The 11,959-nt window shown below is 34.4% G+C and overlaps 1 protein-coding gene across 1 annotated transcript in view; it reads left to right on the top strand.

Annotated features, from left to right (window-relative positions):
• Nucleotides 1-4,035: 4,035 nt before the first annotated feature.
• Nucleotides 4,036-11,959, top strand: part of LOC117330714 (MIP-related peptides-like) — a 46,110-nt gene continuing 38,186 nt past the window's right edge. The window contains exon 1 of the mRNA XM_033889166.1: nucleotides 4,036-4,189. The gene's annotated coding sequence lies outside the window, so the exon portion shown is untranslated. The remainder of the gene's footprint in view (nucleotides 4,190-11,959) is intronic.

The following is an 11,959-nucleotide window of genomic DNA, read 5'->3' as shown; positions in this document are numbered from 1 at the left end:
AAGATAAATCAATAATTTTTTTAATCGAAAAAAAAAAATATGTCAGTTTACTATTTCGAGTATATAAAGAAGATGGATATGTGAAAAACACGTTGTAATTTTCGTAATGTTATGATGCTCCATGATTTTATATCTTTTATAGGGTACGGTTACTATTGCTTTATTACCATCAGGAGGTATATAAAATATGGACATGTATAACAGGCTATTGTTTACATCGTTGGCAGATCTCAGTTGCATTGAAATCTGCATATTATTCAGAACCAGGAACAGAGCGATACTAAATAATAAGTCATGCTTGAAATCATATATATCTATATTAACATGATCCGATATGACGCCTAGACATATCAATGTCAGTATGAATATGCAGAACACAATTGCTTATATGTTAGATACATTTTTTATGGCCACTGACTAGGGTTAGCTCAGTAGTAAACTCAGAAAATAGAAATCTAGCGATACATAGTGTCTCGGCAGGTTATCAAAAGGAAAGTTACGCTGTGCTCAGCTGATCAATAATAAAAACAATACCAGGATGATAACAATAAAGCTATATAGCAAACCTTTTTACTGATTATCTAAAAAAAAAAACAACAAAAAACAACGCAATACACCACCAGGGAAATGTACTGGGAAGCCATGTTATGGTAAGCTTACATATACCTCGGTCGATTTCGTCAAATCCGCCAAAGTTCGCAATCGCCCCTCGAATCTAAATCGCAACGTCTCGGCCGAATCCGTAAAGACTCGGGAGCGCCCCTCGTAGCTAAATCTTACCAGCTCGGTCAATTTCGGGAGAACATAGGAGTCAAACTTCGATTATATTTCGGCATCTCAATGATTTACCATACACATACGTCTCTAGGTAAAGAATATGGCAGAGTTGAATCCGGTCATACGGCATGAACAAAATATATCCAGGCTGAAGCGACCACCTTTCGCAGCATTCAATGAGGCTTAAGGGACACACGCACACGTCTGAGCTATTAATATGACATAAAACTTTACACAGAACAGTTGAAAACACACTCAGCAGTTTTAGTGTGATATTTCTATGGAAGCCATTGTATCCATACCCTTACATTCAGATATATATAGTTTTGGAATTACAAACATGAACAATGCACATATGTACATGTACCTTGAGCGCACGATGCACATCAACAAAAACTGTTAATGATTATCTCATGTCTGTGCTCACGACGGACGAACGCTTTGTGACATTATATTGGTTAAGTTTGTGTTCAAATTGGAAAATATATGTACTTCGAAATAAATGCTTGGTTTTAGTTTTGTTAGGTTTTGTATTGTAACGTTCTTTCAACACCTATGGTGTTTTAAGGACAGCCTCCCTTGTGTGCAAGCTGCATTTGTGTTTTGAGAGACTGCATGGGGTTCGTGATTGAAAGCGTGGAACGGATGCCAGCATCTCACCATGCCACATTATAACGGCAACAGGCGAGCCTGTTATCTCAATTCCAAAATGCTTAGCGTTAGACTGGAGAACACTCTCCGTTGATCTCGACCAGGGGACAGACAAAAAAAACCTTTCTCACAGGGGAAAACGCTTATCTTAATATCAAAAGTGGGGCATAGTGATGCGTACGTCTAACCTGCAGAGCACGTGTGCAATTGCATTTTCCTGATAAAGACATAAGTAAACATATACAAGATACATATATCTGGTCTTATTTAAGTATGGATACTATATTAGTGTTATATCCATCTATAGATTTTATTTTCTATTTCAATCTTTTAGATTTGATATCAAGATTGGAAAGAGACACTTCTATAACGAAAATATGTGGATATACAACTATACAAGTTTAGATAGTCTTTGTATCTGAAAGCTTTAACGATCAATTCCAGGTAGTGGCTCAAATTGATTGCGTTTGTATGCATAGTGAAAATACTCATCCGTCACATTGGTACCCACAGACGGGTACATTGTAAGGGGTGTCGTCATCTGGACACCAATCACTGAGGCTGTAAAATGGCGGAACTTAGTTATTCCTGACAACCTTAGTACATATAGAGTCTGGTTGTACTTTGATGACTGTCAAATCAATCTAACCAATGACCGCGAATACTCTGATCGACGGTCAATGCTTTTGATTTCAATATACATAGATCTAATCATAAGTAAGCTAGTCTTTGTATAGAATCCATAACAGACCAAAATAAACGAGCTATGGTACATGCAGCTTAACCGCAAAATTTTCCCCTTAAGCAAATTTAACTAAGACGGCATTGTATTGCTTTACAAAACAATAAGGTACTTGTTTTTCAATTCCATCACATTGTTTTGGTGTCCTCAATCAGAGTGTTGTTTTAAAATTATCACTTTTTGTTTTGTTGTAAACATGTTTCTTTGATTAATGTCATTGTAGCCTGTTTTACTGGTGTTCCCACTGATTCTGTGTGTAAAAAGGTCGTGTTTTACTGGTGTTGTCACTAGTTCCGTGTGTAAAATGGTCGTGTTTTACTGGTGTTGTCACTGATTCCGTGTGTAAAGAGGTCGTGTTTGACAAGTGATGTCACTGATTCCGTGTGTAAAAAGGTCGTGTTTTGCTGGTGTTGTCACTGATTCCGTGTGTAAAAAAGTCGTGTTTTACTGGTGTTGTCACTAATTCCGAGTGTAAAGAGGTCGTGTTTGACTAGTGTTGTCACTGATTCCGTGTGTAAAATGGTCGTGTTTTACTGGTGTGTCACTAATTCCGTGTGTAAAATGGTCGTGTTTGACTAGTGTTGTCACTGATTCCGTGTGTAAAAAGGTCGTGTTTTACTGGTGTTCCCACTGATTCCGTGTGTAAAAAGGTCGTGTTTTACTGGTGTTCCCACTGATTCCGTGTGTAAAGAGGTCGTGTTTTACTGGTGTTCCCACTGATTCCTTGTGTAAAAAGGTCGTGTTTTACTGGTGTTCCCACTGATTCCGTGTGTAAAAAGGTCGTGTTTTACTGGTGTTCCCACTGATTCCGTGTGTAAAGAGGTCGTGTTTTACTGGTGTTCCCACTGATTCCGTGTGTAAAATGGTCGTGTTTGACTAGTGTTGTCACTGATTCCGTGTGTAAAATGGTCGTGTTTGACTAGTGTTGTCACTGATTCCGTGTGTAAAAAGGTCGTGTTTTACTGGTGTTCCCACTGATTCCGTGTGTAAAATGGTCGTGTTTTGCTGGTGTTGTCACTGATTCTGTGTGTAAAAAGGTCTTGTTTTTTAATCGTGCGGTCACTGATTCCGTGTGTAAAGAGGTCGATGTTAAGTGGTGCCTTTACCAAATGCCTTATACAAACTGTTCTAGACCAAACATACTCAACATGTGCTTATTTCGACAACTGGGTTAAATCAAATCTCATGTGAATAAAGACATCAATAGGACGGAGTGGTCACAAGTAAAATGGTACTTTTCATTTTTTTATTCTGTGATTCAATGCATTCCAAATCTCAATATAGGAATTATTCACACGTGGTCGCTAGATACCTTTCACGTTTTCCCCATCAGAGACTTGCTTGTCGTCAACAAATGTAAAAACAAAATCGCCAAATTGTTTGCTAAAATCACGCCAAAGTCGTCATTGGTCGCCAATGTATGGCGACGTTGTCGTCTCTTAACCAAATCGTACAATGATAATACTCATGTGAACAATTATCAACGATAACACTTGGACCCCTAGTCATAGGTTTACAAATCACTGCCCTGATAACTCGAAATAATATGATCTATTATTCATAACGTGCGTATATTTGAAAATTGCAAATTCCTCCTGATTTCAATCTATTGGGATTTGCACACTACGGTTTATACGCGAAAAGCGATTGATGCCACTGAAGCGCTAGAGGCTGTAGAAACTGGCGACCGATATTTTATCGTCAATAGTCCCCGCTCTATGGGCGCGCCTTTGAACAGTTATCGCTACATGGTGTGGACAAGGGGGCGGAATGACGATGGCATCAAGCCACGCCCATTTTTGTTAGTATCGTCCACAGCGCGCTTTATGGGTATGTATATATATATGTGTATAGCAACACATGAGAACGAGTGACAGTAACTATATTATGTGAGCATAAACAGCAGAGCTCTTTTTAAAGGAATCGTCGATACGATTCACACGTTACCTGGGAAGGAGGTCTCCGCAACATTCGCCACAAGCCCGCTCAAGAACAACTTCATTACCTAAGAGTCGAACGGTAAGCTCACTTTATTTCTTAACATTTCTGAATGGTTACTTTTGTTCTTGTTTTAAATTCCACATTCTCCTTAATATGATTTGCGTTATTTTTTCGTTCAAATATATCTCATTAATTTCAGTGTCAAATTTTGAAAAATGCTACTTATTTCAGATATTTGATATATGTCACTGTCAGTATAACGATATACACTCCATTATTATTATGTAAGATTTCAATCCATTTACCAACAAAATAATAACATACAAAACACTTTTTGTCACTAATAAAATGTTCTTTTATTTTAAATGACGTTTTTTCTAAAGTATGAACCAAAACAAAAACTGTTATTTAATCATGCATTTGTCAAAGTTAACATTAAATTTTGTTCGTTAAAATTAATTCGTATTGATTTGATCCATTCACATGCTATTTTTCAACGATAGGATATATACTGTAACCAATGTGAAATACTTATACACTTTTGTCAAATTAACTTGTTGCAACAGGTTTATTCGGTAAATGTATTAAAACAGATATTGACGCAAAATGAATTTATTGAAGTTATATTTGTTTCACTCCAGGAATTTTTTTACGAGAATTCATGAATTACAAAAATAGCATGTAAATCTTAGTCGAGGTGCTCTCGCAGTAAGATATAGACAGCGTAGGATTTGTACTGGAAGGAGTCTCTCTGAACTTAGGAAAAAGGTCGTAAAAAACAAAACAAAATACCTTTTTGGCATTTAATTCAAACGTTATAGGGGTTTAGATACAAAAGTCTGAAGTGGGTCATTAAGATAACAAAGAGCATTTATGATTGGTCCGAAGCAAATAAGAATAGTTATTGTGTATTAATCATATTGCACCATGCAACTGCTTCATCTTTCAAGGACTAGTCTTAAGCCTTGATCAGAATAGGCAAACAAACAAAATTCGAAATAGGCCAAAAGAAACTTAAAAAAATTACAATAGATTTCATAATTTGTAAAAATGCATTTCAAAATCACGTTAAGAGCATGTTCATTTCGAGACACTGTAGTACTAGTCAAATGAATAAAATGGTAATGACAACATCAATGAATGAATTAAAATTTTAAAAAATATTTTAAGTTTTGAAAATTTGAATTTGATAAGTATGTGTTCAATAAACTCTTATTCACACATGTAATACACAATAACAGAAGATTTCATGCAAAAGATGAACTGTCATTGTATTATAAATTGAAAACTCACGAAAAGAAATTAAATATATATGCTATAAAATCATAAGCAATCAATTTTAATCAATTCGTTTAATCATGAAAATCTATTATGCATAAGCATATGAAATGCCGTGGGACATTCAATTGATTTATTTTTATCAGGATGCATGTTTAAGTAATTTGATACTGACCGTTAATCACACCGCAATAGAACAATTTACAAGAGTAGTTATGGAATAGACCGCTTAGTTAACTAAACCCTGGAGCCATCAGTAATAGTCAGGCATGTTACAGGCGGCGGTGTTGATCCATCTTAGAACGTCATTAATATACTCTATGACCGTGAACCAATTTGAGAGTTTAAATGCTCAAATTGTTTCCCGCTCGCAGTTTGGCCAGTGTTTCATATGAATGTACACCAATACCTATTGCTAATTGCTTGTGTTAACTAATGGACGAGATTATATCGTTTGCATATTTGGATGCACAATAATTATCAGTTCATAACCGAGTTCGACCTGTCGTCTTCTCGTTGTACACGTCCACCAATATTTGACTAATGCACAGTAGATCTGCCCGTTTTAGACAGTGACTGCCATTTCCTGATCCAAGGTTAAATGTCTTTGAGACGATCTATTTCGGATTGTCTCGGTGTCTACACCTCGTCTTAACACGCTGACTGTAAATTTCTTATCCAATGTTAACTTTTTTAGATGTTTTTTTTTTTCAAATCGTATCATAGTGTTTTATCATTTATTCTGTCAGATAACGGGAACAACTGATACGTGAGCAGACATTAGAACAGAATGTGATATTTTCCTTCTTTTATATCCTTCGGCAAGTCTGGTAATATATCCTTTGGCTTCTTATCATGATCGAACCTAATATCAATAGAAAAGTCATTGCTGGTCAACATACAACGTAGATCTTTATATCATGAAAACTTGATATTAAAATCATGAAGGTGTTATACGAATAGGTACTCGAAATCGCCGGTGGGATATGTTTACGACGATCAGAATTACTCTAAATATCAGATAACGGTTATATTGGAATCATACATTGTTATTTGTTGCTGAGTATCGTGTCAAAGTCTCGTAAAAGGGCGTTAGGATGATACATCTTGATGGACGATTGCAGACAACATAACGTAGATTTCTACGGTTTCTTCCGTTTTCGATACATTTGTCAATAACATCGTAATTATCAATTAGCTCTATGGATGTCTTCGAATAAAGTGTGACGGCTTTCTTTTCACGATTTGGAACAATGAGTAAAGAGTTGTTTTACTTTCATTATAGATTATACATGACTTAGTTTTACGAGGCTCAGGTGTCCTTCATTTGATGTCTTTATTTATCAATTAACACCGTTGTCGTGTCTTTGCCTTGTACTTGTATGTTGACGCTGTATATATTCTTCAGTTCTAATTATCTTAACTGTCCCATGCAAACTACATAGAAATGAGTCAAAATCAAACAGGATATATATTTACGACGATGGATTATGTTATCAGAGTTGGTATTTTCTAACAACAAATCTGACTGTGCACCTTTAAGAACATCACAATATAGGTTTGTCTGTTTTCAGTTGTGATTCATATTTACAACTATTATGCTATTTAGTAATCGGGCCCAGATAATGGGCTAACACTTCCTGAATGCTTGACATATTATTTGCACTAACCTTAATAGTCTGCCTGGGAAGGTTAATGTTTGAATATTGCCCTGAGGAAAACACAGAAAACTTGTTAACGTTAACAAGCTGAAAGCTTGTTAGGATGTTTATTTCCATGTTAAAGGCTCACGTTCTTCAACGAAATAAAAGAATAAGCACGCTTTAAATATGTAGTCAAATGTGCCAGTTACAAAGTATACAGCACTCGCGAAAGAATGTATTATCACGTATTATGTATCAGCATTATCACACTAAAAGAATGCCCTGAAACAAAGGTTAATGCGACTTGCAGAAGAAATTTTTAAATAGGAATACAAAATTAAAATTAAAACGTTCCATTCTCTGGTCTTTCTTTCGCTATAACTTATTCAAATACTTCTCCCTCTCAGTATCGTGTCTATCAACGAGAACTAATTCTAGTTCCCGGATTTGACTTTCACATTTTAGCAATCTCTTTTTCATCAAATGTTAAAAATTAGAAAAAAAAGATCAATAAGCTTTACGAGCTATGTCGACACTTTGAGGAGAGAATGGTGTTTAGGGCATATTTCAAGAAACAGAAGCACTAGCCCTGGATGCCATATATTTTCTTACGTATGTCTCCCTTTAAAGTACATTTGTCTATAAATCTACATAAACCATGTCTCAAAATGCTCGCGGATGGCGAGTTTTTATGTTTAGATTTATTGTATGACATAAAATGGTGGATTTATGTTTTTAAATATCGTCATGTTGAATTTTAATATGGTTAACGTTCAGTCCGAGACAAACAGTGACAATCACTTGTCAATATCCATTCCGGGGAGGTTCCGAGAGTTTAGGTTTTCCGGAAATTTCGTAATCCCCGAAGAACGCAATACTTTCCTTTTCCTATTGACATACACGCGTGAGTCTTAGAGAGTACATTCTACTTAGTGGGTTACAGTTTAATGCCATTATTTAGGAGAACTTCCGTCGTCAAGGAGTGCCAACGCCTTAGCGAAAGCAACATAGAATGCCGTGATATTAACAGGCACTACTTCAATGTTTTAAATAGAACCGTTTCAAAATACCTACTTTTGCGTAGCAAAAATAAACTATTTTGCTTTGATAAATTGTAAGAAAATGTGATTTAATCATCTTAGAAAAGAAAGTGTTCTTATCAACTATAATAATACCTTGCGATAAAATCAAATTTTGAAAGCATTATGATGCAATACAATCGTTTTTAAATTTTGACAAGAAGCTCGTTGAAATTGGCCATTTTTGTTTTCAATTGAACATTTGAAATTGACAACATTATGCCTCAAATTATACTCCTACGATTGTATCAACATTTTGTAAATGTTAGGATGTCAAATGATGTTATTTATTAAGACAAGAACAGGCAATTACTCAGAAAATTGTGTAATGTAGTATATATCGTTCTGCCACTATATCGATACGGTGCTGCACGGTATTGAAATCAAGCCATAGAATTATGCGTCAATTTTCAATTTAATTTTTGAACATTGTAATACACATTTATACTAATAAGACTAATGTGAAATATAATTCTATTTAGATTTTGAAAAAAAAACAACCAAAAACTCTTTTAATTCGTCCAGTTAAGAAATGATTGTTAAAGATCAATTTTTGTGTAGTAATTCAACTACATCTCTAAGTTAATTATTAATTAATTATAGATATCACTGCGTTAAGTACAGCATCATAATTTAAGAATGTTGGTTGCATTTGTAGAATAATCTGAGATTAATGAGGCCGGGGCCGCCGATAAAGGTATATCAATAATGAGTTAATGAATGGAAAATCACGGAACGTCTTGTCAGAATCGTCCGGTTATAAATTCAATGATCTATTATATGTATTTATGATTTCAGAATTCTCCGCCTACGGATTACGCGTAAAACCAATTAATTATCCTATCTTAAGTTTGACTCGTTATCGACATCTATGTCAGTGATACTCTAAATAAAGAAAAGAAAAGAACTAAAATTTCTAATGATCAGTTTTGTAATTGGATTCCTTATTTCCTTCCCATTATTTATGAATTTGAAAGATAATTTGTATTTAAGGCATACATAATATTGATGCTATAAATATACTTTGTACGCACTCGGGGTAAATAGTTTCTTCTAGAAAGGATTGACATTCTCATTGATTGATGGCCTCATTAAGACTTGAAGTGTTTGGTAAACATATTTGAGTCACGTTATCAGTCAATATATGGTTTGATATATCTTACAATTCAAAATTGTCCATGTTGAAACGGTATAGATCAATTGCCAATCGACTAATATCTATACGATATGTATGTATGATTAATGTCAGGTAGTTGCGCATTCCATAATTATGCTGCTGTGTATCATAGAAACTAATGCATATTATATATATATATAAGATGTATTGCACAGATTTAAAAAAAAAAAATGCTTGTTATTATGATGGCGTAAAATATAATGTTTTCTTCTTTCTGTTGTCACGTCACAATGAACATGTTTCGTATACAATTACCATGAACAATATAAAAACAGGAAGTATTGAAGCAAATCACGTGACTGTGTGTAATAAGAACGATGTAGGTGCTTACCCTACGTAGAATATATTGATTTTAATATACGCAACTATGCCCTTCCTGTTTTGTTCGAACTCGCTGCTCTTCTTTGCTGGGTACTGCTTTGATTACACCTTTTTTAAATCCCATAATTTTGATTGATTAGTGACGTTATTATTGTGCTTTACAAGGATGTTTAGATATCAACACACAAACACTGATATATAAAATGAGGACATTGCGATGAATCTGATATCTGAAATGGAAAATAATCGGCCCTAATCTAATATGAAATCGTAGTGATAAACCATTGATTCTGAACATTGGCCCTAGCTACTTGTAAAGGTGGAAATGATCACATACCACGTTAGCATGATACGACACGTCGACATCCCGTCGAGGTTTCCCATTAAATCTATTGACGAATTGTCACTACATCATCCTTAACATCAGTAACAGCCATAGTTTCAGCCTCAGCAGCATTCAAGGCACCAAGTGCGGAATTTGGAAATTTTGAAGCTTCTTCACCCAGATTTTTATTTCGTTCATTCTGCACAATAATTCTGTTAAAAAAATTCATGTCAAATAAGAAGATGAAATATTAATGAATTGTGGGAGAAGACGGGATCATTACTTGCTCTGTGTATTAGCTTTGTATGCGTTCAAACAAGGAAATATTGTCATTCATAAAATGATGATGATTGGTTTCACTATTTATTTTTATACCCTATTTTCTTTACACTTATAGTCACTTCCGGTCATAGTTTATTATTTGGTTGGTCAAGTGATAACTTTATGGATCGAATATGCATTTCGCTGACTTTTGTTTCATTTGCCTATTGTATTATAACACTATTAATATTTCCTATATATCTTGGAAACTATTATGACTCGGAATGTTTTCGGTTAATTTGTGGAGTCCTACGTTTTGTGTTTTAAATATAAAAAAAAAAGAATAAAAAAAGAATGTATACCTGTTTCAGCACTACATGTTCAACATTGAAAGACAAATATATTCGCAAATTGTATGTAGTTGACCACGCTTTCCGCGAAGTGAATTTCAGCTTTATGCCAACACTTAAGTGTCGAAACTTTCTCCTGGGAACTAGCCCAATGAATCACTGTCATTGATTTGACACTTAAACATACATGTACATGTTTCCTGCCATATCGATAATCTCTTTTTTTCATATCGTATGGAAACAATGTATACTTTTAATGTTACATTAAAATTGCTCATCTTCCGACTTCATTGCTTTGTGGACATATCTCAGATGATCACATTCTGAGGTTTAATTGAAGTTCCAGGTAATTAGGATGACGAGTTGCTAATTTTGTGCTCCGTTCAAATCCAATTATGCATGTTTCTGTTCATTCACTTGTTGTCTGACCTTGACGCTAAAGTCCTTTGTTTCAATTTCGGAACTTATTTCCAGGACACAGTGTAAAATAGTAAGCTATTTCAATAAAAAAGCTAATACCTCTATCAATGTTTGTTGAAACGTCCTTATATTACATATGTTATAAATAAGATATACAATGTAGCATCGTTTTAATCATGCATATATTTATATCTTAAAAAATAAAAATACTTTTTAAAAAACCAGTTATACTAGTTCTATCATTCGAAACAATTACTATACAGAGATCATTTCTTAACTGGCATCATTATAGTTCTGTTCAAAGTGCAAGCCATTATTTTCAATTCCTTAATTAAGGTAACACATACTTGCTGGGACAAAAGCAAAACATATGCTCCATGTGATGTAATGCATTGTCAGCGATCTTGAATATGGGTAACTTTAACATAAAACATAACATCTTTGAAAAAGAAAAGACAATATAAAAAATAAAACATTTTTCAAAATATATTGGCATAATAAGCAAACGAAGTTCAGCTTTGCCATAGTAACAACTATGTTGTAAATTGAACATTTTATATCCTAATTCCGTTATATTAACTGTTTAAAATCCTAATATAGACTGTTTAAGCATTGAACTGTTACCAAATGGTAGTATACAGTCGATATGAATACAATTTGGGTGACAGATAAATAGAATGTCGCCCGTTAGGGCGACATGAAATATTTATCTGTTTAGCTTACTATTTTACAGTCGATATGAATACAATTTGGGTGACAGATAAATAGAATGTCGCCCGTTAGGGCGACATGAAATATTTATCTGTCACCCAAATTGTATTCATATCGACTGTATACTACCATTTGGTAACAGTTCAATGCTTATATTTACATTCATAAAGTTTTTTTTATTAACTGTTGATTATGACGCGTTTAAATTTGCCGCTTACCCTATCACTGACGTCATCTAGTTCAAATACCGGAACAGCCGAAATTTCCAGAAGGAATAATATAG

Source organism: Pecten maximus, chromosome 7 (genome assembly GCF_902652985.1).
Source record: "Pecten maximus chromosome 7, xPecMax1.1, whole genome shotgun sequence".
Classification (NCBI taxonomy): domain Eukaryota; kingdom Metazoa; phylum Mollusca; class Bivalvia; order Pectinida; family Pectinidae; genus Pecten; species Pecten maximus.
The sequence above is the reverse complement of the archived record's forward strand: the minus strand, read 5'-3'. Positions and strand labels throughout refer to the sequence as shown.